Source organism: Jaculus jaculus, chromosome 8, assembly GCF_020740685.1.
Source record: "Jaculus jaculus isolate mJacJac1 chromosome 8, mJacJac1.mat.Y.cur, whole genome shotgun sequence".
NCBI lineage: Eukaryota > Metazoa > Chordata > Mammalia > Rodentia > Dipodidae > Jaculus > Jaculus jaculus.
Window position 1 is genome coordinate 121,372,337 of NC_059109.1, and position 26,894 is coordinate 121,399,230.

Genomic DNA, 26,894 nt, shown 5'->3' on the forward strand with positions numbered 1-26,894 from the left:
TATATTCAAAGGACTCATCTCATTTCCTTAGAAGTACGTGCTCAACCATGTTTATTGCTGCTCAATTTATAATAGCTGGGAAATGGAACCAGCCTAGATGTCCTCAACTAATGAGTGGATAATGAAGATGTGGCACATTTATACAATGGAGTTCTACTCAGCGGTGAAGAAAAATGAAGTTATGAAATTTGCAGAAAAATGGATGGACCTGGAAAGGATTATACTAAGCGAGGTAACCCAGGCCCAGAAAGCCAAGTACCACATGTTCTCTCTCATATGTGGATCCTAGCTACAGATGACTGGGCTTCTGTGTGAGAAGGAAAATACTTAGTAGCAGAGCCCAGTAAGTTAAAAAGGAGACATAAAGGGAAGAGAAAGGAAGGGAGGAGGGTATTTAATAGGTTGATATTATATATATGTAAGTACAATGATTGAGATGGGGAGGTAATATGATGGAGAATGGAATTTCAAAGGGGAAAGTGTCAGAGGGGAGAGAGGGAATTACCATGGGATATTTTTTTATAATCATGGAAAATGTTAATAAAATTTAAAAATTAAAAAAATTTAAAAATCCCAGAAATAAGTATAAAAAAAAAAAACCACAGGGATACTGGGCTGGAGAAATGGCTTAGCCACTAAGGCACTTGCCTGTGCAGCCTAAGGACCTCCATTTGATCTCCCAGTATCCACGAAACAAGATGGACAAGGTGGCACATGAGTCGGTAGTTTGTCTGCAGTGGCTAGTGGCCCTATTCTCATTCTCTCTCTCTTTTCCTTTGACTCTTTCTCTCCCTCGCAAATAATTAATGTATTTAAAAAACTGGGATATTATGACTACCTTAAATATTTTTTGAAATTCTGGCCAATAAAGTAATATAACTAAAATGGTAAGATAGGCATGTAGATTACAAGGGAAGTTAAAGCTATACAAGTTATTTTTCTCATACATACAGAAGCAACTTAAGGGGAGGAAGATTTATTTGGGCTTGTGGTTTAAGAGGATACAATCCAGCAAGGCATGGCAGGAAGAATGTGAAGCAGCTAGTCACCCTATGCCCACAGTCAGGAAGCTGGTAGTCAGCTGGCTTCCTCCTTTTCCCCTTTTTATTTCACCCTGGGGCCTCCGTCATCTGAGGGTACATCTCAGGATACATCGTCCTGCCTCAATTAATCGGGAAACACCCTCGCAGACATGCCTGAGGTATATGTCTCCTAGGTGCTTCCAAGTCAGGTCAAGTTGACCATGAAGATGAACCATCACAAGTCTTATTTGCAGGTGAGACAGCTATCACAGCTTTAAAAAAAAAAAAAAAAAAAAAACTGGAAAAACTCTTCTCTGAGATGGAACTGGAAACTTTATGGCTTGTCTGTGAGGAGCAAAGGTTGAACACTGTGATGGGGAAAGTGAAGTCATACAGTGGATATCTGCAAATCCAGATGTTATATTTGGACAAAAGTTAAAAGTATTCACTGCTCAACTCCCGAAACACCTAAGAGAATACTACACGGGTCCAGGATTTGTCTATTTCTAGTTTATCAAGATCCAACAGTAAAAAATAAGCCACTATTTGCATGGTCCAAGTGACAGTCAAAAGCAGGTCACCTCTCCCACTGTGTCCTCCAGGACAATAGCAACAACGAAGACAACTAGCTGTGGAGGAGCACTGGACATGCTCACTCTAAGTACTTCACCAGCAGGTGCTGACTGAATCCTCACCATAGCCCTTGGCAATCAATACCGCTATTGCCTTCGCTTTACAGAGGAGACATGCAGGAGCTAATAACCTGTCTGTAGTCACAGCCAGGGTTTGCATTCAGGCAGCACGGCTTGAAAGCCTATGTACTCTAGCAAACTCCCTCAGTTGTTAGAGAACACAGGCGCCAACTACTGTCTGCAGGAGAGACACTATCTGTGAATTACAGCTCTGGAGGAAGCTGGGTTGAACAAGATTGAAACGACAGCAGCAAACAACTTCCAGACTGGAAAGACCTGAGATAAGAAGCCAGAAAGAGCTCCCTGAAAACCATGTTTAGAATGAAAACAGAAAAGAAAAAACTTTACACAAACAAGTTAAACAAGTAGATTACACGAAAAGGTAATCAGGCCTTTTCTTTAAATTTTTTTTTTAATTTGTAAGCTGAGAGAACCAGAGATGAGAGAGAGAGGAGAGAGATACTGAGAAAGAATGGGTACACCAGGGCCTCTAGCTACTGCAAATGAACTCCAGGTGTACGCACCACTTGTGCATCTGGCTTTATATGGAGACTGGGGAATCAAACCTGGGTCATTAGGCTTTGCAAGTAAGTGCCTTAACCACTCAACTATCTCTCCAGCCCTTTTCTCTTTTTTTCCTTCTAATAATGAAAGTTTAGAGACAAGACAATCTAAGTGATAAAGAACTCAGGATGAGGGAAGGGTACTGAGCAAATCAGGATACTGAACCTGTCATCATTGAGCAATGAAGCCATCCCCGAGACCGAGTACTCTGTCATTCCTTTACCACCACACTGTTCCAAAGGGCCTCAGGACATCTACGTTTCCTTATCGAGCCCAGGACAGGCTGGGTTTGGTGTTCTGTAAGAACTTAACGTGCTGGTGTAGCTTCTAGTTTTCTAAGAAACCAGTGTCTTAGTGTCTCTCTTTCTCTACACATCTCTCTGTATGTGGCCCCCAGTAGGTGATTATCTCTTCCACACCACTTTTCTGCTTCCAGCAGAAAAGCACAGACATGGCATTGGGCTTCTTTTACAATGCACTTACTAGCTTGGTAATAATGCCTTGAAGCCTGAAGTATCCTGGCCTACAAAGCAGAATAACAGTAACTTCCACGCACAGGATGGCTGAGGTAAAGCAGCCATTTGAAGAGCGTTGTGGTACTAAGGATGATCTGACCTTGCACACAGAACCTGATCTTGGTCAAGAGCCCATCTTAAGACCTGCCTACATGCTCTACTTGGGGACCTCCAAGACCCATTCTTATGGCTTCAGCAACCCCAGTACAGCAAGCAAGTCTCATACCTTCTGGCCCATATTTTCATCTGCTCCTAGATGTTTCCCTAGATAGTATCAAGTCCTAAAATAAATTTTCCTCTGCCTCTTTCCAAATTATTTCCTGTATCCCCCTCTATACACTTAGTCCATGCTAAAAGCTGGTCAACATACCTACCATCTATTAAACTAACAAGCAAAAAGCCTTTGATGGCATCCTCTAATTCCTACCCTTCCCTCCAACCACGTCAGGTAATAGTGTAGATTCTGCCTCAAAACACCTCATTATATCCATTCTCACTGTTATCTCCTTGTGCCAATAGCCCTCATCTATGATCTTGACAACAGCCACAGTTGTTCAGTTGATCTCTCTCCCTGTGGTCTTTGCTTCATAGAAGGTTACTTTTCTAAGGAATGAATTCAAGCATGGTCTCCCTGCTATAAAACTTTTGTGATACAGAACACAGGATATAAACTCAAAATGAAACCAGGCATTCAAGGTGCTTCACAACTGGCCCCAAATTGGTCCAATCTCATCTCTAGCCATTCTCCCAAGAACATGGTGGGCAGGTATGCCCACCCTTTATCCTCAGTACCACAATTCATCCTCCTCCATAGTAGCTTTGGGCTCCCAGGATGCCTTTTCCCACTCAACAAACACCAGTCCTTCTCTGTCTCCAGTACACCTGACACATCACATCTTTTTCCACTGTTGGATTGGTTGCATGACATGCCACCTCCTCAACCAGACAAGGGACCTAGAAAGCAAGGATCTGTCTGCCTTACTTTTGTACCCCCTGCCTCTCGCACAGAGCCTATCCACTCTAAGTGAGGTCTTAGTGGCTTTTAATTAAGTGAATGAATCAAAAACAGCAAAATAGGGCTGGAGAGATGGCTCAGCAATTGAGGCACTTGCCTGCAGAGCCTATTGATCCAGGTTCAATTACCTAGTACCCAGGTCAAGCTAGATACAAAAGGTACACATGTGTCTGGAGTTCTGTTTCCACTGGTTAGAGGCCTTGGCATGCCCATTTTTTCTCTCTCCCCTTCTTCCTCTCTCAAGATAAATAACAAAATACTTGAGAGTACCAGTTCAGCTCAAAAGAATTGGGATATCTCAGAATAAATGCCAAATGTAAAAGCAGGGCGGGGGGGAATCACTGGCAGATAGGAAGAATAGGAAGAGAAGATGTGTAAAGGGGAAGGAGAGCCCTGCTTCTGCCTAGTGATAGTAAATAAATCTAGAAACACATGTCCTATTCAAATTCAAAAGACAGTCAAATTTAAGGTTTGCTTGAAAAATTTTATAAAACAGAAGGCACAATGAGAAGGCGACAACTAATAAAATGAAGAAACAAATGGGTTCAGAAAGATAAGATGCAAAAGGAACCACACATCAAAGAGGATAAATTCCTACCCAAGGTGTCTTCAAGATAGGCTAAACAGAGATGAAACCCAACAGAATTCTGTTTGAGAAAGAAAGCTCTACAATAACATCAGTGAAGTTAGAAAATGTCTACAAAGTCAACTGCACAAATTATAAGCAGACCATTAAAAACAGGGAACAAGCATCCCTTTCAGCATTACCAAAAATGAGTAAATAAAAATTGCACAACCAGAAGCAAACAAAATAATTTTGAATAACACTATTTTTAAAAGGAAAGAAATTATATTTGCTGTTGTTTTAAGACATGGTCTTTCTATGGAACCCTGGCTGGCCTAAAACTTGTTGCAAGACTCCTGCCTCAGTCTTCCAAGTGCAATAGGTATGTACCACCATGCCCTACTAACGAATTGGATATTCTGAAGCAAAAAAGAAAGAATTAATTAGATGGGCTGGAGAGATGGCTTAGCGTTTAAGTGCTTGCCTATGAAGCCTGAGGACCCCAGTTCGAGGCTCGATTCTCCAGGACCCACGTTAGCCAGATGCACAAGGGGGCACATGTGTCTGGAGTTCGGTTTGCAGTGGCTGGAGGCCCTGGAGTGCCCATTCTCTCTCTCTATCTGCCTCTCTCTCTCTGTGTGTTGCTCTCAAATAAGTAAAAATAAACAACAACAACAAATTAAAAAAAAAGAATTAATTAGAAATTGAAAAAGTTGGGCTGGAGAGATGGCTTAGTGGTTAAGCGCTTGCCTGTCAAGCCTAAGGACCCTGGTTCGAGGCTTGATTCCCTGGGACCCACGTTAGCCAGATGCACAAGGGGCACACGTGTCTGGAGTTCATTTGCAGTGGCTGGAGGCCCTGGCGCGCCCATTCCCTATCTATCTATCTGCCTCTTTCTCTCTCTGTCTGTCACTCTAAAATAAATAAGTAAATAAATAAGAAATTGAAAACGTTGCTGCTTCTGAGAGGGAGGCTACCTGAGGAATAGAGTGAAAAAAAAGTGACTTTACTATTCTTTTCTATGCTTCACAATATTTTTTCTTTATTTTTTTTAGGGCTTATATTCCAAATTCAGGTACAGTAGCACACACCTATAATCCTGATACTCAGGAGGATAAGGCAGGAGGATTATGTATTGAAGACAAGCCTGAGCTATATGGCAAAATCCTGTCTCAAAGTCAGGTATAGTGGCGCATGCCTTTAATCCCAGCACTTGGGAGGCAGAGGTAGGAGGATCGCCATGAGTTTGAGGCCACCCTGAGACTATGTAGTGAATTCCAGCTCAACCTGGGCTAGTGTGAAACCCTACCTCAAAAAAACAAACAAAAAAATCCTTCTCAAAAAAAAAAGAATGACAAAGAAAAATTTTATATTTAAGCTAAGAATAAAAAATGATACTCTTGGTAAAATGTAATGACAAAAGAAGGAAGTACATGAAACTACAAATGCAGGGCACACAAAGAAAAAACAAAATGTGACAAAGAAATATTAACATGTGCCAGGCATGGTGGCACACACCTTTGATCCCAGCATTCAGGAGATAGAGGTAGTAGAATGGCTGTGAGTTCCAGGTCAGCCTGGGCTAGAGTAAGACTCTACCTCAAAAAAAAAAAAAAAAAAAAAAAAAGGAAAGAAAGAAAAAAGAAAAGAAATATTAATATGTGGTGATACATTTAATTAATCCCAAATAGATGGCCAGGCAGGATGGTTTGTACCTGTAACCCTAACACCAGGAGCTGGAGGCAAGAGGATCAGGAGTTTGAGATCATTCGCAACTACACACAGGGTTTCAAGACCAGACTGGGCTACATGAGACCCTGTTTCAAGAAAACAAAGTTCTGTAACAATTTGAAACCTAACATACAGCCACAATAATTCAAGCCTTCCAGTTTTGACAGCTCCACCGTGAGAATCACGTTAAACTGACGAGCACATTCTTTACTCACTTTGTCATCTTGTCCGATCCCCTTCACTCATGCAAGCCTGTGTGCATCTTCTAGGGACACCGGCTCTGCAGCTGTAGTGCAGTCCTACAAAGAAGCATCAGACATCACTGCATGAGAAACCACATTCCAAGAAGCTGAGTTACCTATCTCACTCATCTTTCCTAATTCATTTTTACAAGTATACATAAACCCCAAGTGGGGACCACAAAATAAGATATTGGGGCTGGAGTGATAGTTTAGTGGTTAAGGCACTTGCTTGTGAAGTCTAAGGATTCAGGTTCAATTCCCAATTCCCCAGTACCCACATAACCTTTGCAATGGCTGGAGGCCCTGGAGTACACATTCTCTCCATCTCTCTTCTCTCTGGCTCTCTCTCTCTCTGTGTTTGCAAATAAATACGAACATCTTAAGAGATGTCAATACTCATGTAAGAGCTTTTACTAACTTAAGGAAACTAGAACGTAAATGGAAGTAAGGTGAATAGGTCAAGCAAGATGACTCATTAGTATCTAAAATTCAAGCCAAGCATGGTGGCGCACACCTTTAATCCCAGCACTTGGGAGGCAGAGGTAGGAGGGCCACCATGAGTTCGAGGCCACCCTGAGACTACATAGTGAACTCCAGGTCAGCCTGGGCTAAAATGAGACCCTAACTCAAAAAAAAACAAACTGTATTTTTTTCAACAAACCATGAGAGATGCTTCATGTGGGTCTTAAAAATATTTGGGAAAGCCTAAAGAGACTACTCCTCTTGGGTTCTTTATTCCTTTTCCCAAAACATTCTCTTTAGTTAAAATGTCCATTAGTGGGCTGGAGAGAAGGTTTAGTGGTTAAAGCGCTTGCCTGCGAAGCCCAAGGATCAAGATTCGATTCTTCAGAACCCTCGTAAGCCAGATGCACACAGTGGCACATGCATCTGGAGTGTGTTTGCGATCACTGGAGGCCATGGTGTGCCCATTCTCTCTCTCTATTAAGTAAACAAACCTTTTTTTTTTAAAAATTAAGTCCATTAGCAAAACAGCAGACCAAAATGAGTATACCAGAGAGGCTTGGACCTTCAGACATCCAAACCTTGTTCCACCACAGGGCGTCAGGGCTACAGACATTTTGTGAATCTACACAGGTCTGCCCATCAATCACTAACATAGCTACAAGCTACTTCCACACTGTGCAGCCAACTTCTCTCTAAGCACTTTACATTAACTAAAACAACCCTTGTAGGTAGAACCTATTATTCTAATCACCCAAATGGAGAAATTGAGACATGTAGAGAGGATAAACTGTCCAAGCAATACAGTATGTGCTAGACTGCTTGTATAAGCAAATTTATATGCTGCTTTTCTGAGCAAACTATAAATAGTAAGCTAAAGTTTCATCAACCTATTTTCTTTTTTCCCTAATTTACAACTTAGTAAAAACAAAATGTATAATTATTCACAACTAAACTAACCTTTTCTTATTTGAAAAAAAAATTATCCACCAGGCGTGGTGGCACACACCTTTAATCCCAGCACTCGGGAGGCACAGGTAGGAGGATTGCCATGAGTTCAATGCCACCCTGAGACTGTATAGCCTGGACTAGAACGAGACCCTACCTCAAAAAATAAAAAATTATCCTACAGCCATCATGAAAAGGAAAACTTTTGGGTTTTGTAGAAGTCAGAAGCAGTAAATATCCTAAGCCGACCATTATAACCACCTTTGGCCCATTACATTTTAGGCATTTTTCCAGGCTTACCAGGGCCCTTCTAATTTTAAAAATCACAAAGGAGACAACATACTTCTTTTACTCTTCCATTCAGTTGACAGGATAACATCAAAGCTGCCAGCCTGGCCCACCACAAACCAGCTAGCTGTGCTTGCTGAACATTTAGACACTGTTGGCCTGGCATATTTTGGGTCCTAAGAAGAACTGGGGAATATGCAAGATAACTAACATGAATACATCTTCTAGAGAAACAAACACTCATAAAACACTGTGACTGGGGACCAGAAACCATCAGCCTCACGACCAATAGCAAAGTACTTCCACCTTGCTGTGCAAGAGACTCTCTTCAAAAGCATGTTATTTTGCCAAAATACAACTTAAAATTCATCCTTCAAAAACACAGAACATGTATAAGATGCAGAAAATAATATGTTTAGGTTTTCAACAAACTCAGCTTGAACTGAAGTAGAAATTGGCTGAAGACAGAAATGTCTTATTCCCAACCCCTGCTCTTCTGGTGACAACCGACATGCGCAGTGGTTTTAGACAGCGTCACAGTGTGTCTAGGGGTGCAGCACAGGAAAGCACCTATGACTTCAATTCCATATGTATTTCTTACTGGGTGTTTAAAAATTACTATAAGTCTTCATAAACACAAAAATTCCTTCATTTCCAGATAGTATGAAGTTATTTTAAACAATGCGCTTTTAAATTAAATGAAGAAACCTGCCACTATCTGATCACATTACATACTTAAATCACTCAATCCTTATTTTAGGCAAAAGTTTTTCAAATATCAACAATAAAAGAGAAATGAAAACTGTATTTCTCAATTGTTATTACAGAGAAAAACCAACTTAGATCACCTGTCTTCGAGATTTAACCATCACAGCTGGAAAGACTCCCAATATACTAAAGCTGCAAAGCACATGGTTCCAGCAGCCACAAGGTAACTATGACAGCAAAGCCATCATTATTTGTGAGATCACAGAAGCTGTATGATGGAATTTTTAATTGAGGAAAATGTCACATACGCGTGCACGTGCATATATAAACCATTTCTAAATGTACAATTCTGTGGTATTGGGAACATTAATGAAATTGTGCAACCATTATCTCTATCTAGTCTCAAACTAACTCATAATGAAGCTTGGTAACTCACTAAGTACTACTGCCTAGCCCCTGGCATCACTAACATATTTTATGTTTCAGTGGACTTATGTCTTCAGGATATTTCTTTTTTGATTTGTTTGCTTGTTTTATGACAGGATTTCACACTGCAGCACAGGCTGACCATGAACTAACTCATGCCACTTTTCTGACTCAGCCCCACACCCCTTCATGCTGGGATCACACCCAACCTTTCAGGACATTCTGGACAAATGCAGTCATACAGCAAGTGACCACCTGGGTCCACCTTCTTTCAAGATGCTTCCCATCTCATCTGTTATGGTTAAAAAATCCAGTGTGGGGATACGTATGTATGTACATATGTATGTACGTATACACACACAAACTCACATATACATATATGTGTGTGTATATATAAATGTATGTGTATGTATGTATGTATGTGTGTGTACATATATATTGCATGTTGTTCATCACTTCAGTGACTGACAGATGTCGGGTTGTCTTCACCTTCAGGCTATTGATAATATTTGTTTGAGTACATGTTTCCAATTACCTGCAGGTAGACACTTTAAGGTAAAATTGCTGTGTCACATGATAATTCCATATTAACTTTCTGAGGAACTACCAATCTGTTTCCCCCAGTGGCTGTACTGTTTTGCATTCCCACCAGCAGAGAAAAAGGTTCCAACTTCTCCACATCCTCCAACTTGCTGGGGTTTTGTTCTGCTTTGTTACCCCACCTACCTCGAGGTAGGGTCTCACTCTAACCCAGGCTGACCTGGAATTCATTATGTAGTCTCAGGATGGCCTCAAACTCACAGCAATCCTCTTACTTCTGCCTCCCAACTGCTGGGATTAAAGGTGTGTGCCACCACAACCAGCTGGCTTTGTTTTTAATTATAGTCATCCAATGAAGTGGCTGTTATTGAGGTTTTTAATCGGCATTTTCTTAATGACTGATGGTGTTATATATCTTTTCATGTGTAGCCCATTGAATATCATCTTGGTATAATATCCAAGTCCTTTGTCCATATTTTTTAAATATTTTATGTATTTATTTGTTTGAGAAAGAGAGAAATACAGAAATAGACAGGTGGAGAGAGAAAGAGAGGGAATGGGTACACCAGGGTCTCCAGCCACTGAAAATGAACTCCAGATGCGTTCACTCCCTTGTGCATCTGGCTTACATGGGTCTGGGGAGTCGAACCTGGGTCCTTTGGCTTTGCAGTCAAGTGCCTTAACTGCTAAGCCATCTCTCCAGCCCCCTTTGTCCATATTTTAACTGGGTTGACTCTGTTGTTCAGTTGTAAAATTATGGATACTAGGCCCTTATGAGATTTTCAAATATTTTCTCCTATTTTATAAGCTATATTTCTAGTTACTTGGTAGTTTGGATACTTAAAGATCTTAAATTCTAATACAGCCCAATTTGTATTTTTCATTGCTTATGCTTTTGATGTCATTTCTAAAAGTTCATTACCAAATCCAAGATCAAAATGATTTTCCTTTCTGGTTACTTGGAAGAGTTTTATATTTATATTTATGTTGTCTCCTCTTACAGCCAGGTCTTTGATTCATTTTTAACTTTAGTACATGATGTAGTATTGGGTATGACTTCACTGTATTATATAAAGGTATCCAGTTGTCTCTGTACCATTTGTTGAAGAAATTTGTCTTTTCTCTATTGAATGGTCTTCATGCTCTTCTCAAAACTCAGTTGGTCACATAGACATGGGTCATTTCTGGACCTCAATTATACTTCACTTATCTATTTATCTGTCCTTATGCCAGTACCACACTGTTTTTTCTTGGCGGGGGAGAGTTTCAAGGTAGGGTCTCACTCTAGCCCAGGCTGACTTGGAATTCACTATGTAGTCTCAGGCTGGCCTCAAACTCACGGCAATCCTCCCACCTCTGCCTTCCAAGTACTGGAATTAAAGGAATGTGACACCATTATAACTTCATAGTAAATTTTGAAATTAGGACACGCAAGTCCTCCAACTTCACTTTTCAAGACTGGTCTATCTAGGGTCCTCTGCCAGAGAGCATCTTTAGACTGAGGTGAGTACTGTTGCCACCTTCAAATTATTAAGTCTTCCAGGCGAGGAACATGGACTGTCTTTTCATTCTATGAAATAATTTTAATGTTATCCTAAAACATTCTTGAACAGTTAATACACTAACTTCCTTTAGTTGTCTGTATCTCTATGGTAATTTTCTAATACATTTGAGAGTTCACAAATATTAAGTTTACATTTATAGAGAGGATTCAATATTCATATTTCAGAGAATGGGTGTCAATTTACTGAGGATCTTCCCTTGCTTTCATCAGTGAGAAAGAGCTTTCATTTTTTCTCATTTGTACTCAAGTTTCATCATTTTCATTTCCTCCAGGAGAAACTGATAACCATATACTAAATATGTTCACTGATAATACATTGTCTAATCAACTTCACAGAATGGGGACACTCTTATATTCAAGTCCAAAACAATTGGATAAGAAACATTAGTTGATTTGACAAGGAAATCGGATGGTGACAGCTACAGTTAGGTGGAGGGGGCTATGTGGAGAAGAAGACTTTTTCAAAAAATATTTTTGTTTATTTGCAAAGAGAGAAGACAGAGAGGAAAGAGACAGGGAGGGAGGGAAGGGAGAGAATGGGCACACCAGGGCCTCTGGATGCTACAAACTTCAGACACATGAACCACTATTTATCTGACTTTATGTGGGTACTGGGGAGTCAACCATGGGTTGTTAGGCTCTGCAGGCAAGTGGCTAAACCACTGAGTAATCTTTTCAGCTTGAGAGGAAGACTTTTAAAGAAGTTCTTAAGTTGCCAAGTGTGTGTTCCCCACCCTCCCCCCTCTGGAGAGATAGCTCAGTAGTTAAGGTGCTTGCCTGCAAAGCCTAACAACCTGGGTTCAGCTCCCCAGTACCCACATAAAGCCAGATACATACAGTGGTATATGCATCTGGAGTACATCTGCAGCAGCTAAAGACCCTCATGTGCCCATTTTCTCTCTCCACCTCTCTAGATCTCTCTCTGCTTGCAAATAAAATAAACAAAAATATTTTTCTAAAAAAGACAGAAGCAATATGATAGTAAAATCAGAAAATAAAACATTCCTAAATGGTGAATACTGACAAGGGGAGCATTTTCTATGATGGCCAACATGTCCTACATATGGTTTGGGGTGGCATTTACAGCAGTACAAACATTTTTCAAAAGTGCACATTAGGGCTGGAGAGATGGCTTAGTGGTTAAGCGCTTGCCTGTGAAGCCTAAGGACCCCGGTTCGAGGCTCGGTTCCCCAGGTCCCACGTTAGCCAGATGCACAAGGGGGCTCACGCGTCTGTTGTTCGTTTGCAGAGGCTGGAAGCCCTGGCGCGCCCATTCTCTCTCTCTCCCTCTATCTGTCTTTCTCTCTGTGTCTGTCGCTCTCAAATAAATAAATAAATAAAAATTTAAAAAAAAAAGTGCACATTAAAATCTGCATATTTCGTTGCATTTATAAATTGTACCTCAATTTTTAAAAATTTTTTTATTTATTTGAGAGAGAGGCAGATATAGAAACATAGATAGATAGAGGGGAGATAAAATGGGTTGCCAGGGCCTCTTAGCCACTGCAGATGAATGCCAGATGCATGAGCCACCTTGTGCATCTGGCTTACGTGGATACTGGGGAATCAAACCTGAGTCCCTAGGTTTTGCAAGCAAGTGCCATAACCACTAAGTCATCTCTCCAGCTCCCACAACTTTCTAAAATAAAAAGTTTAAAGACCATTTTTTAAACATTTTTTTAAATTTTATTTGAGGGCAGAGAGGCAGAGAGAGAGAAAGAGACAGACAGAGAGAGAATGGGTGCACCAGGACCATCAGCTGCTGCAAAGGAACAGACACATGTGCCACTTTGTGCATCTGGCTTACATGGCTCCTGGGGAATCAAACCTGGGTCCTTTGGCTTTGCAGGCAAGCACCTTAATTACCTTTTTTAAAATGACATAGAGGGCTGGAGAGATGACTTAGCACTTAAGGCACTTGGCTACAAAGCCTAAGGACCCAGGTTTGATTCTCCAGAACCCATCCAGGTAAGCCAGATGCACATGGTGGTACATGCATTTAGAGTTCATTTTCAGTGGCCAGAGACCCTGGTGCACTCATTCTCTCTCTCATAAATAAAAATATTTTTTTAATGACAGTTTTTGGTTCAATAGTGGCACGTCTATCATCATGGAAACCAACTGCCCTCCAATTGGACTGGAGGTCTGCTCCATGGGAGGAATACATCCCTGATACTGAAAACTTAAACCAGGGGTAGTCATGAGCCCCAGGGGTATAACATCTGCTGATGTCTGGATAAATGTATATACTATGCTTATCAAACTGCCCAGTAAGCACTTCTCTTAATATCCATACCCTTATATTAATGCTACTCTCACTTTGGGTAGAGAATCTTCTCTTTTCAGATGGCAGTGACCTTGGGATGGCTCAGAAGGTATCATGGTGATGGAAAGAAGTGACTAGAGTACTGAGTAACATCTCAATCACACCTTCCAAGGCTCAGAGTCTAATGCGGAAGAGGTGGAGGAAAGAATATAAGAGCCAAAGGAAGGGTAGGACTCCTTACAACGTGCTCCCTCCAGACATAAAATGGCCTGGATATCCATGATCTCAGAATGCCTGACACTACCTCCACAAGACCATCATAATCGGAAAAGAACATGGCATCAAAATAAAAGAGAGACTGATTGAGATGGGGAGGGGATATGATGGAGAATGGAATTTCAAAGGGAAAAGTGAGGGGGAGGGAGGGTATTACCATGGGTTATTTTTTATAATCATGGAAAATGTTAATAAAAAATTGAGGAAAAAAAAGAAAATGACAGTTTGTTTTTAATCATGTAACATGTAGCTAACATTCTGAGAAAGAATATATAAAGAATATATATTTAAAATATATATATTTTTTTTTAAACAAAATAAAGGCAAATCTCTTAAGTTCATAAAAATTTATCTTAATGAAATTAATTAATTCATAAAACAATCACAATAAGCAATTCTCTCAAGTTTTTCTCTAACCTTCATGTCAAATGTCTTATGCATGTTTAAAGAGCAGAAAGGGCAGTGTAAAGATGACTGTGTTGTGTGTGTGTGTGTGTGTGTGTGTGTGTGTGTGTGTTTAAGGTAGGGTCTCACTCTAGCCTAGGCTGACCTAGAATTCATTAGGTAGTTTCAGGGTGGCCTCAAACTCATGGCAATCACCAACCTCTGCCTCCCAAGTGCTGGGAATAAAGGAATACGCCACCACACCCAGCAAAAATATATTTTTAATATTTTTATTTTTATTTATTGAGAAAGAGAGAGATACAGAAATAGGCAGGTAGAGAAGACAGAGAGAGAATGGGTGTACCAGGGCCTCCAGCCACTGCAAATGAACTCCAGATGTGTGCGACCCCTTGTACATCTGGCTTACGTGGGTCCTGGGGAGTCAAACCTGGGTCCTTTGGCTTTGCAGGCAAATGCCTTAACCTCTAAGCCATCTCTCCAGCCCAAAAAATGAAAATATTAATTTGACTTTTTTATGTGAAAACTCTGGGTGTAGTCATATACATTCAATATAGGCAAACTGAGAAGTTCAGAAGTATATGTAAGACAATAGGAGAAAAGTACACTATGATGGCTAATTTTGATTGTCAGCTTGACTGGATTTATACATATCTTGGAGATAGTGAAGCACACCTCTGGGTGTTTCTAGACATGATTAAATCATGAAGTCTCTGACCTAATCAATGATTCAACCCTTAGAGTCATAATATGATGGTATTGTTGGGTTAGGAACGGGAGGTAGGGCCTAGTTGGAGTAAGTATGTCACTGGGGGCGTGTTCTTGGGACCTCTCACCCCAACCTCTCCCTGTCCTCTCCCAGCCCTTGTTTTCCAGAAAACAGCCTCTGCTACATACTCCCTCTGCCATGATGTCTTGCCAAGCACGTGAAGCCAAGCAACCAGAACTAACCCTCTGAAATGTTGTCAGACATAGCAACAATAAAACTAACACAGATTCTTTTTTTTTAAATTTTTTTTGTTATTTTTGTTTATTTATTTGAGAGAGACAGAGAGGGACAGAAAGAGGCAGATAGAGAGAGGGAGAGAGAATGGGCACAACACGGCCTCCAGCCACTGCAAACGAACTCCAGACGCATGCGCCCCCTTGTAACACGGATTCTTAATCAAAATCATAGTCATAAGGGAGAAAATTAAGTCATTCCAGAAGTATATACCATCCAGGGGTCAGTACTGTCAACATTTGGTAGCACACATATATAAAGTTCAAATCAACTGGGTGATATTATTCATATTTGTACTTTCATTTAATATATATAACTAATACTTCCCATATTGTTAAGCCCTTTACTCCATGTATATTTGTGTGTGGTATGTGTGGAGGTGTGTATGTGGAGGTCAGTGGTTAACTTTGAGTACCTTCCTCAATCACTCTCCACTTAACTCTTTGAGACAGGGCCTAATGCTAAAACCTAGGGCTCACTAATCTGGCTAGACTAGCTAGTCAGTAAACCCCAGGGATCCTTCTGCCTCCACATCCCTACACTGGGATTATAGGTGCACACCAGCCTTTTACATGGGCTCTAGGGATCTGAGCTTAAGCCTTCATGTATGTGTGGCAAGTATTTTACACATTGAGCCATCTCCCCAGCTCCACTGAGTATTTTTACTATGCTACTATGGTTAAACATTTTCATGTGACAAGTTGGCTATTAGATGGAAATTTTTTCATTCCTGATTATAACACATTTATTTTAGAAAGTGGAAAATAATGAAGAACATAAGACTATAAGAGGAAAACACTTAATTCAGATCATAACAATAATCATGACTGTTAATTGTTTACAGAATTGATATTCTGAATAAATCTATTTTCCCTTTCATTAATTTTTTTTGTTAGATTCCTCCCGCTGCTGCATCTTGTAAGCTGCAGAGCTTTGCTATAGTCAAAGTCACCCACTATTAGGCATCTGACCATGTCTAGTTTTGGTTTGTTTTCACTTACCTTATTTTTTTGGCATGTAAGTTAATTTCTTCACCCATAATTATTTTCTTAGATTTCCAGAATTTGAGTTCTTTTTGTTTGTTTGTTTTTCAAGGTAGGGTCTCATCCTAGCTCAGGCTGACCTGGAATTCCTTGAGCTCATAGCAATCCTCATACCTCTGTCTCCTGAGTGCTGGGATTAAAGGCATGCCCCTCAACACCTGGCAAGTTCTTTTTAATGAACATTTTTAAGGCCCACATTGCCAACTGCACTGTGCCAGCCTACATTCCATAAGGAGTGTATGAGAGCACGGTCACTTTCTAAATCCTTGCTGGCCTTCACTTTCTTTTGCTTGTTACCTTGCAGCTACACTCCCCACCCTTCATACACTCCCTACCATAACACCCACATCCCATACACACAAGCACACTTTGCTAACTTGATATAAGAAAAATTGGTATCTTACAATTTCAATTTTTGCTACTAGAATGAAGTAGGTTCTCCATATGGTTAAATCACTGATAGTTCTGCTGCTGCAGATAGAATGCTAAATTCCTTGGATGTCTGATACTTTTCAGAGGTAGCCAAAAAGTGTCTGGGGATTTTTGATTCATCATAAATAGTGAGGCACTAGCACATATTTCTTCTGTATTATAAAAATGGTCATTATGAAGGACTATTTATTATATGAATAAATATATTATAAAAGATAAAGTAAGAGGGCTAGGAAGATTGTTCAGTGGATAAAGTGCTTGCTGAACCTGAGTTCAGATCCCCAGAACCCATGTAAATCCAGATGCCTTTAGCACCAATGTCTGTAATCCCAGCATGCCTACTTTGAAAAGGAAGTGGAGAAAGAAGAACCTTTGGATGCTTGCTGGCCTAGTAAACACAACAGTGAACAAGAGATCCTGCCTCTAACACAGCGGAAGGAAAGGCAAGGACTAACACTCCTCTGACCTTCCTACATACCATGGAATGAAATGAACGAACACATAAACACACCAAATATACATACATACCTACCTACCTACCTATATAGATTCAATAGTATGGGATTCAATTGTATGGGATAAACAGGAAAGATGCCACCAGAACGGTGACAATGTGTAGCCGCCCCCCCCCCCAAAAAAAAAGTACGCCATCAAGATCATGCAGTGGAAGCGTCAGTTTGAACTAAGCCAAAAAGGACCTCTAGGAATGTGCAGGTGCCCATAGAACCATAGTGGGAAGGAAACCCATCCAGAGAGAGTAGAAGCTGGATGTGGAAGGAGAGAGCCAGAGATCATCAGGAGAATAATTAAAGGCCTGGGGAAGTTGCACCCTCTAATGACCTCAGAAGGAGCTTGGAGAGCAGCTCTCTATAATCAAGGAGGGGACCAGCTGTGGAGACCACCCACACAGGGGCTGAGATTAGAGAGTGAAGAAATAGTACCACAAATGGCAAGATGCACACTCACCCAGAAGGCAGTTGACTCTGTACCCAGTACTTAATTTATAACAGGGCACCTTCAGTGTGAATTTACTTTCTTTTTTAAAAAACAAATTATGAACTTTGCCATATGAATATATTCCATATTAGTCATACTCCCCTCTCCCCACCTCGTTCCCCTAAGGGCCCTCCTCAGTGGGGTATTGGTAGTTATTGTGGCGTCATGAATGCACCAGTCCCTTTGTGGGTGAAGGGCTGGGTCAGTGCCTCAGAATGTACCTTCCCACCCCTGTGGCTCTTACATTCTTTCTGCCCCTCTTCCACAATACTCCCTGAGCCTTGGGGCATGTTGTAAGTTTCCTGTTGAGCTCCTGTTTTTCTGCTGTGATGAGCTTGAGTCTCCTCAGTGTCTAATGCCTACTGCCATATCCCCTGCTGCTCTCACTCCTGGTTAGAAAGCTTGTTTTTTGTTTGTTTGTTTTGAGGCAAGTCCAACACACTGCCTTTTCTTTTTATAAGGGGGGGGGGAGGGAGAATGAGAATTGAATTGGCATACCAGAGCCTCCAGCCAGTGCAATCAAACTCCAAACATGTGCACCACCTTGTGCACACGTGCCACCTTGCACACTTGCATCATGTTGTGCATCTTGCTTACATGGGATCTGAAGAGTCAAACATGGGTCCTTAGGCTTCAATTCCCCAGTACCAGTGTAAGCCAGATACACATGGTAGCACATGTGTCTGGAGCTTGTTTGCAATGACTAGAGGCCCTGGCACACCCATTCTCATTCTCTCTCTCTCTCAAAAAAATAAAAAAAAATATTGTTTGAAAAAGAAAACTTGTTTTTTACAAATGACAGCAAATACCCGGGGAGACCCAAGACCCATCAGTATGACAGAAAAAGAAAGCTGACTGCCTTGTATGAGACAAGCCATCTCTATCACACCTGCCAGAGCCCAGGAAACATTACAGAGAACAATGAAGATTAAATATGAGTGCCACTCTTACCTTCCTTCTTTTTTCGTCTGGTTTTGGCTTTTTACCCTCTAACTCACTGAGTATCCCAGGCTGGCCTCAAATCTCCTGACTCAGAATCTTGAGTGCAGTCTTACCCTTTCTCACTAGAAATCATATTGGTTCTCTCCTGATGGCGTTTTCAGGATTCCCTTCCTCAAAATCTCAGCATCAACTCTAAGCTCGTTCAAATCTGAGTCTAGGCTTTCCCCACCTGTCCAGCTTCATCCTCCACATGTAGCCATCCACAAAGCTCCAGCCTATCCACTGCACTGCAAGTTCTTGCCGTGCTGGGCTGCTTCCAGGTCCTGCACACAGTCGCCTGCCCCACGGTTTTCCCTGAATACTTAGTATACTGAATACTTAGTATACTGAATACTTAGTATACTGAATACTTAGTATACTGAATACTTAGTACACTCTTCGTCCTCTACACACTTTCCCACCCTTCCCTTCAAAGGACACTCTGACTTCAGGTAAGAGCTCTTTGGGCATCAGTGTAGGCACTTCTTTCTCTAAGCTTTCTTCAACTACCTTTGCTTGTCTTCCCCCAAATACTGGATTAGTTGTCCTGTTGACTATTGAGATCGGGCTGTGCTCCACCTTAAATTACTCCACAATGTATAAAACAGTCTTTTCAGTCTGCTTGCCCTGAGAGACTCCATTTTGCAAACAACTTTTGACTCCATTCTGAGGACAAAGGATAATTCTACTCCTCGGTGGATAGGGAACAGCACCATCTGTCCAGCACCTCCCACACAGCACAAACCCCTAGATGACTTCCTCTTCACTTCACTATAGACACCTGCTCATCCATGTTTACTGCTGCTCTAGTTACAATAGCTAAAAAATGGAGGAGTGGTTAAGGGGAAGGGATATTTAAGTATTTAAGTGGAGGGACAGAACACTTGGGGTGGAAAGGTCTAAATAGGGTCAGGGAAAGGGGGATGATGAAGAAGAGGGGTTGGAGGGAAGAGTAATCCAAGCTAAAGATATTATGAATAAACCAGATGGAAACTACTTTATTATATACTTATTTACTGAAGACACCACATGCTTTGGTTGCAAGACACTGAGAAATTAAGCTGGAACTGAGCTGGAAGTCTCCTTCCTGCTGCCTAACTGTCTTAGTGCTGGAAAGAGCTATGTAGTATGCTGGGAGAGAAAAGTCATCTATCTTTTTTTTTTCTCTCTCTCTCCTCAAGGTAGGGTCTCACTCTAGCCCAGGCTGACCTAGAACTCACAGCAATCCTCCTACTCATAAAAATCCTCCCAGGTACTGAGATTAAAGGCATGTGCCACCACACTAGCCCCATCAATAATCCTAGTCAGCAGTGGACCCTATAAGCTACACAATCAGCCAGCCAGGCAAGATGCACACACCTGTACAATAGTGGTATGACTGTTATGGGGGTAATCAACTGCTGACTGGATGTGAGGCCTGCTCCACAGGAGGGAATTCATTCCTGGTACTGAAAACCTAGCCAAAAGACTATGGCTTACGGCTGGTGAAATGGCTTAGTGGTTAAGGCGTTTGCCTGTGAAGCCTAAGGACCCTGGTTCGATTCTCCAGTACCCACATAAGCCAGATGCACAAGGGGGCACACACATCTGGAGTTCGTTTGCAGTGACTAAAGGCCCTGGCGTAACCATTCTCTTTCTCTCTATCTGCCCCCCTCTCTTTCTCTCTCAAATAAATAAAAATACTATGCTTAGAAGGTCATAGGTCCTAGTGGAGTAGGAGGAAGCTACTACTATTGTTTCACTAAATGGATATACTGTCCCCATCGTATTATCCTCTAAGTTATTTGTTACACCCATAATTAGTGCTTCTCTCACTTCTGGTCAGAGAAGCTTCTTTTTGCAAATTACAATGACTACTAGAGAGACTCAAAACTCATCAAAATACTGAAAAGTGGCAATTGAATGCTTAGCACAAATGAGACATCTCTACCACACCCTTTAAGGTCTGAGAACATTGTGAAAGAGGTGGTGGAATGTTACAAGCCAAAGGAGGGGGAGGAGTGCTTTGGCATGCCATCTTCCAGACACAAAGTAGCCACTGCAATCACGAACTCACAGTGGTTGTCATTACCTGAACAACACTGGGCCTATCAGCCTATCATAATGAAGGATGAAGGAGGGGGAAAAAAAAGGACATCAAAATAGAGAAGAAAGGGTCTGATGAATGAGGAAGGGTTAAAAAAAAAAAGTAATGAGAGGGATCATGATGAAAATACATCAAGTACATGTATAAAATTGTCAATTAAAAACTTTTAAAAGCTGTGTGTGGTAGAACACACCTTTAATCCCAGCACTTGAAAGGCAGAGATAGTAGGATCACCATGAGTTTCAGGCCACGCTGAGACTACACAGTGAATTCTAGGTCAGCCTAGGCTAGAATGGTGACCCTACCTGGAAAAAAAGTTTTTAAAAAATGACTCCCTCCTGGGAGTAGAAAGGGTGCCATCCTATAAGTTTACCAAAGTAAGGCTAGAGAGATGGCCTAGCAGTTAAGGCACTTGCCTGCAAAGCCAAAAGACCAAGGTTCAATTCTCTAGGACCCACATATACCAGATGCACAAGGTGGTACAGGTACATGCATCTGGAGTTCATTTGCAGTGGCTGGAGGTCCTGGTGCGCACATTCTGTCTGTCTGTCTGTCTGTCTGTCTGTCTGTCTCTCTCTCTCTCTCTCTGCTTCTTTCTCTCTCAAATAAATTAAAAATAATATTTTCTTAAAAGTTTACCAAAGTAAATTGGCACTATAGGAACACATGCACATATTAACATCATATCAGAAAAACCAGGCCCAAGAACCCATAGGCACATCAGAAGGAGGACAAGGCACAACTCACTCACCCGAGCACTGACACCTAGCACTGCAACAATGATGGCCCCACTGATGTGTCACCTGACCACCCCAACCCTGTGTGCACAACAAGGGCCTAGAAAACAGAATTCTTGACTGTCCCAGAGGCTTTTGCCCATCTTGGTTCTGCTATTGACACAACCTACTTGAATTGCCACCTGCCAGTCTGCCTGTTCACCCTTCTGGACCTGCTGTCTACCCATCCATCCAGACCCAGTCCTGCCCTTGGCTTCTGTGGCCTCCATGGTCCCGTAGCTCAGCTCTGCAGCTCTGCTCAAGCCTGCGGCCAGGAAGCAGCCTGACTCACCACGAGCAGCAAGAACAGTGTCTCCAGCAGAATTTAAGACAGGTTAGTATCTGACCCCTCCAGAAACTCGGCTTCCTTATCATTTTCCCAGCTGTGGTCTCTTGGGATCTTTGAACTCTGCTATTGCCTCTTTAACCCCCTGAAGCCATTCTGTAATCCAGAAGGCTAGACAGACTGTGTAATGTGTGGTTTTAGAGTTCATATTAGTCATGAAGGTTGGAATAAAAGAACCTGTGCTTGCCTTAGCCTGGCTATCTAGGAAAGCAGGACTACTTGGCAAACTGTAAACAATGAACTACTGTATCTTCTAATTTATTCCATAAACTATAGCAAGTAACAAATGTGTTTGTCTATGTTGTTGACATAGCATGATCATTTACTTTCACCACTATCAGAACAAAATGCTAAACTATAATTTCCTTTTACTCTGCATCCACACTAGACTGTATGTTACTTGAAGCCAAGAGTCATGCATATGCTCTATGCCATGGAAAGTTATTCTCTTCCTTGAGTCATCTCACCACTGCCCAGCAGCAGTCAGCAAGGGCAGTGACACTGGGGAAGCGGCTCAGTGGACGAAGCACTTGCTGCTGAAGCTGGAAAGCAGAGTCTAACCCAGATCCCAGGAACACTGTATGTAGTCAGTAATTTAGAGGATGACAGGATGGTCCTAATCCTAAGGCGACAATGACAATAAGATGTGAGACAAAGACAGATTTCAGAGAACCTCATGGGAGCACAGCAAAGAAGGAGGACAGAAGGAGAATCCAGAGAAAGCCAGCTTCAGAATGAGGTTGGCATGCCAGCATTTACACATGAACACCTGCACACACAAAAGAACACAGTAATACAAAGGGGGCAGACAAAGGCTGCACCTACTTCTTTCTAATCTTCAATTTTTGCTATGCCAAATGTTTAAAACTTTGCAAAAACAAATTTATTGAATTTTCATTCATCAAGAACTTGTTTGTACCCAGGAGTGGTGGCGCACACCTTTAATACCAGCCCTCGGGAGGCAGAGGTAGGAGGATCGCCATGAGTTCAAAGCCACCCTGGGACTACACAGTAAATTCCTGGTTAGCCTGGGCTAGAGTGAGACCCTACCTTGAAAAACCAAAAAAAAAAAAAAAAAAAAGAAAGAAAAAGAAAAGAAAAGAAAAGAAAAGAAAAAGAAAAAAAGAACTTGTTTGTGTATAGTTTTGCTTTCTTCACTATAGAAAAGAACAGAGATCTCTTAAGGGCATCCAGCCTTGCCAAGTTCACCCTTTTTCCTAAAGAATGGGTAGAATTCTCAAGATGTACTATATTTAACCCAGCTCACTGTTACAGGAAACTGCCGTGCCCCAGTGACCCATGGGCCAATAAACTTCCAGGTTTTTTTTCACTTCATACCAAGTGGGTAGTCAGGTGGCAGTTCATCCCTTTTTACTTTTTCTGTAGTATGCCTGTGTTTTTTGTTTGGTAAACAGTAATGGCACATATATTTTTATTTGCTTGAAAGAAAACTTTAACTCAATTTTTCAAGAACTGTTCCGTTAGTTTCTCTTTGGGTAAAAAGTTACCAGCTAAAATGTTTTTGAAATATTTATGCATTCTTTGAATTATAATGTTGTGACAAAAAGATGTGTGAATGATGGGTTGGAGAGATGGCTTAAAGTGCTTGCCTATGAAGCCTAAGGTTTGAGGCATGATTCCCATGTAAGCCAGATGCACAAGGTGGTGCATGCATCTGGAGTTCGTTTGCTATGACTGGAGGCCCTGGTGCTCCCATTCTCCCTCTCTCCCCTCTCTCTCTCTCTCTCTCTCTCTCTCTCTCTCTCTCTCTGTCTGTCTTTCTCAAATAAAGAAAAATAAGCAAAAAAATTTTTTTAAAAATATGTGTGAATGAGACATTGCTATGTAAAAGATTACTTTAATAATTATCCACATCAGTGAATGAACTGTATATATAGATATGAAATCTAAATAAGCTTAAATTTGATTGCTATCCTTTTTAGATTCCCCACTTTTCATATATTCTTCAAATTTTGGCATATATTATATTTATAATATGTTACAGAAATATGTATATTATACTTCTTTTCTAGAGGTATGTGATAGGTCTGCATTTTGTTGAAAAAAGTACATACTTTCCCTTAGAAATTAGAGTTCAGGGCTGGAGAGATGTCTCAGTGGTTAAGGCACTCACCTGCAAAGCCAAAGGACACAGGTTTGATTCCCCAGGACCCACGTAAGGCAGATGCACAAAGTGGCACATGTATCTGTAGTTTTTGTGCAGTAGCTGAAGGCCCTGGTGTGCCCATTCGCTCTCTCTCTCTCTCCCCTCCTCACCCCTACACCCACACCCAATAAATAAAATAAATTTTGGGTTTTTCTTTTTTGAAGTAGGGTTTCACTCTAGTCAAGGCTGACGTGGAATTCACTATGTAGTCTCAGGGAGGCCTCAAACTCCCAACAATCCTCCTACCTCTGCCTCCCAAGTGCTGAGATTAAAGGTGTGCGCCACGACACCTGGCTCAAATAAAATAAAATTTTTAAAAAATTTTAAAAAAGAAATTAGTGTTAAAATTTAAAAGTACTTAAAAATAAATAAAACTGGTTATATAAGTGCTTTTTATTTCCCACTATCCTCCATTTGTTCCCTTGCCCCTAGATGGCTTTACTTCTACTTTTAAGTCATATATACATACATTACTTTATGTATCAATATAAAATCTTAGACCCACAAATAAGAGAAACATAAAATACTTGTTTGAGATTGGCTTAATTCACTTAACATGATTAACTCCACTTATGTCCATTTTACTACAAATGGCACAATTTCATTCTTTATGGCTAAAACAATTCCATTGTATATATGCCACATTTTCTTTATCAGTTTCTCTGTTGATGGACACCTAGGCTGGTTCCATAACTTAGCTACTATGAATAGTGTTACAATAAACACTGGTGTGCAAATATCCCTGTGATATGTCAATTTTAACTCCATAGTAAATACCCAGAAGTGTGGGGCTGGGTCATATATAAAGAGAGAGAATGAAGCTCTTAGGTTTTTGTTTTTTTTTTAAGTATTTATTTGTTTGCAAGCAGAGAAAGATACGCACACACAGAGAGAATGGGCATGCCAGGACCTCTAGCCACTGCAAATGAACTCCAATTGCACACATCACCTTGTGCTCTTGGCTTTATGTGGGCACTGGGGAATCAAACATGGGTTGTCAGGCTTTGCAGGAAAGCACCTTAACCGCTGAACCATCTCCCTAGCTCTACTTTTCGTTTTTAGAAAAATCTCCACATTGGCTTTCATAGTGGCTACACTAGTTCACATTCCTGCCAACAGTATGTAATGGTTCTCTTTTGCTGACATCCTTGCCAACATTAAAATATTTTATTAGGCCATTCCAATAGAACCCTTAGAGCTGTTTAACAATGATCACCAAATGTTAGACTTCGCAGTATTTGAACAAACTATTTCACCTACATTCTTGAATGATGGCTTGCTATCTAACGACGCTGCAGTTTGAGTAACAATGTAGACATTCTCATTAAGTGGTTTCTAGTCACAAACATGAACTCCTGTTATGTTGTATTCATTTATAATATGTCTCACTTTCTGTGTTAGCCTCTAAGATGGCCCCAATGATCTCTGCCTCCTGGAATTCATGTCCTTATATAAGCCCCTCTCTTGGAACGTGGGCTTGCTTACTGACTCATATCTAACAACAAAATACAGCAGGTGTGACAGAGCACCACCTACAAGATTAGATGGCTTCCGTCTTGGTGCTTTCTTTCCCTCTCTCAAGAAGCCACCAGGAGTCGTAAGGCAAAAGAGTAGATGAGAACTTGAGAAGAACTAAGCCTAGCAACAGTAACACTTCAAATTCAAATTCAGAGCAAGAGTATTTATTATTATCTTTTGTTCAACTGTGACCTGAGAGTCAATTATTCATTAAATTAAAATCTCCATGGTAATAGTGACTTATATTCGATATTACCATCTCTTTAACCTGGAAATGATTGGCACACAATAATCATTTAACGTTTTCTAAATGAACACATAATTAAAACTATGGGTTACTTGTAAGTTTAGAAAACTAGAAAGACCTTAGGATTGTTCCTTACCCTACCCAGGGCCAAATACACTGGAAGGGCAAAACATGGAGGTCCAAAGGCAGAACCTGGCCTACAGAAGACAGGCTTGGCTGGCTAGAATGATGTTTGCAAAAAACAGCACTGACATAGGTGCAATTCACCATAGGTATGGTACTTGTGCCTTATAACAACTTCCCACCTTTATATTGTCTCCCTGTAACTCACTAGTCTATGGCTAGATATTTTCTACCACAAGAGGTGTTGGAATATAAGCTAAGAGTTCCCTGCATGAAAATCAACTCCAAATGGATCAAAGATCTTGAGTCCTGAAACTCAGAAACTGTTAGAGGCAAAAGTAGGAACAATACTTCAAGATATAGGCAAGGACATTCTGAATAGAACTCATGTCACTCAGGAAATAGCACCAACAATTTAAAAAATATGATCTCATAAAATTTAAAAGCTGTGAGCTAGAGAGATGGCTCAGTGGTTAAAGGCACTTACTTGCAAGGCCTGACTACCCAGGTCCAATTTTCTAATATCAACAACATAAAGTCAGATGCTGCATGCATCTGGAGTTCATTTGCAGTGGCAAGAGGCCCTAGCACACACATTCATATTTTCTCTCTCTCCCTGTCTTTCTCTTCTTCCCTTCTTCCCTCCTTCCCTCCCTTCCTCTCTCTTTCTCTCTGCCTGAAAATAAGTAAAAATATTTTTATAAAGTTAAAAAGTACTACACAGAAAACAAAATAATTGGGGCTGGAAAAGATGGCTTAGTGGTTAAGGCACTTGCCTGAGAAGCCTAAGAACCCATATTCAACGCTCTAAACCTCACATAAGCCAGATGCACAAAGGTGAGGCAAGCACAAGGTCACACATGCCCACTAGGTTGCACAAGTGTCTGGAGTTTGATTTCAGTGGCTGAGGCTCTGGCACACCAATTCTCTCTCTCCGTCTGTCTGTCTGT

The 26,894-nt window shown here is 41.0% G+C and overlaps 1 protein-coding gene across 1 annotated transcript in view; it reads right to left on the reverse strand.

Moving 5' to 3' along the window:
- Positions 1-26,894, reverse strand: part of Zhx3 (zinc fingers and homeoboxes 3) — a 143,444-nt gene that overhangs the window by 85,172 nt on the left and 31,378 nt on the right. The window contains exon 2 of the mRNA XM_045155710.1: positions 6,320-6,403. The gene's annotated coding sequence lies outside the window, so the exon portion shown is untranslated. The remainder of the gene's footprint in view (positions 1-6,319; positions 6,404-26,894) is intronic.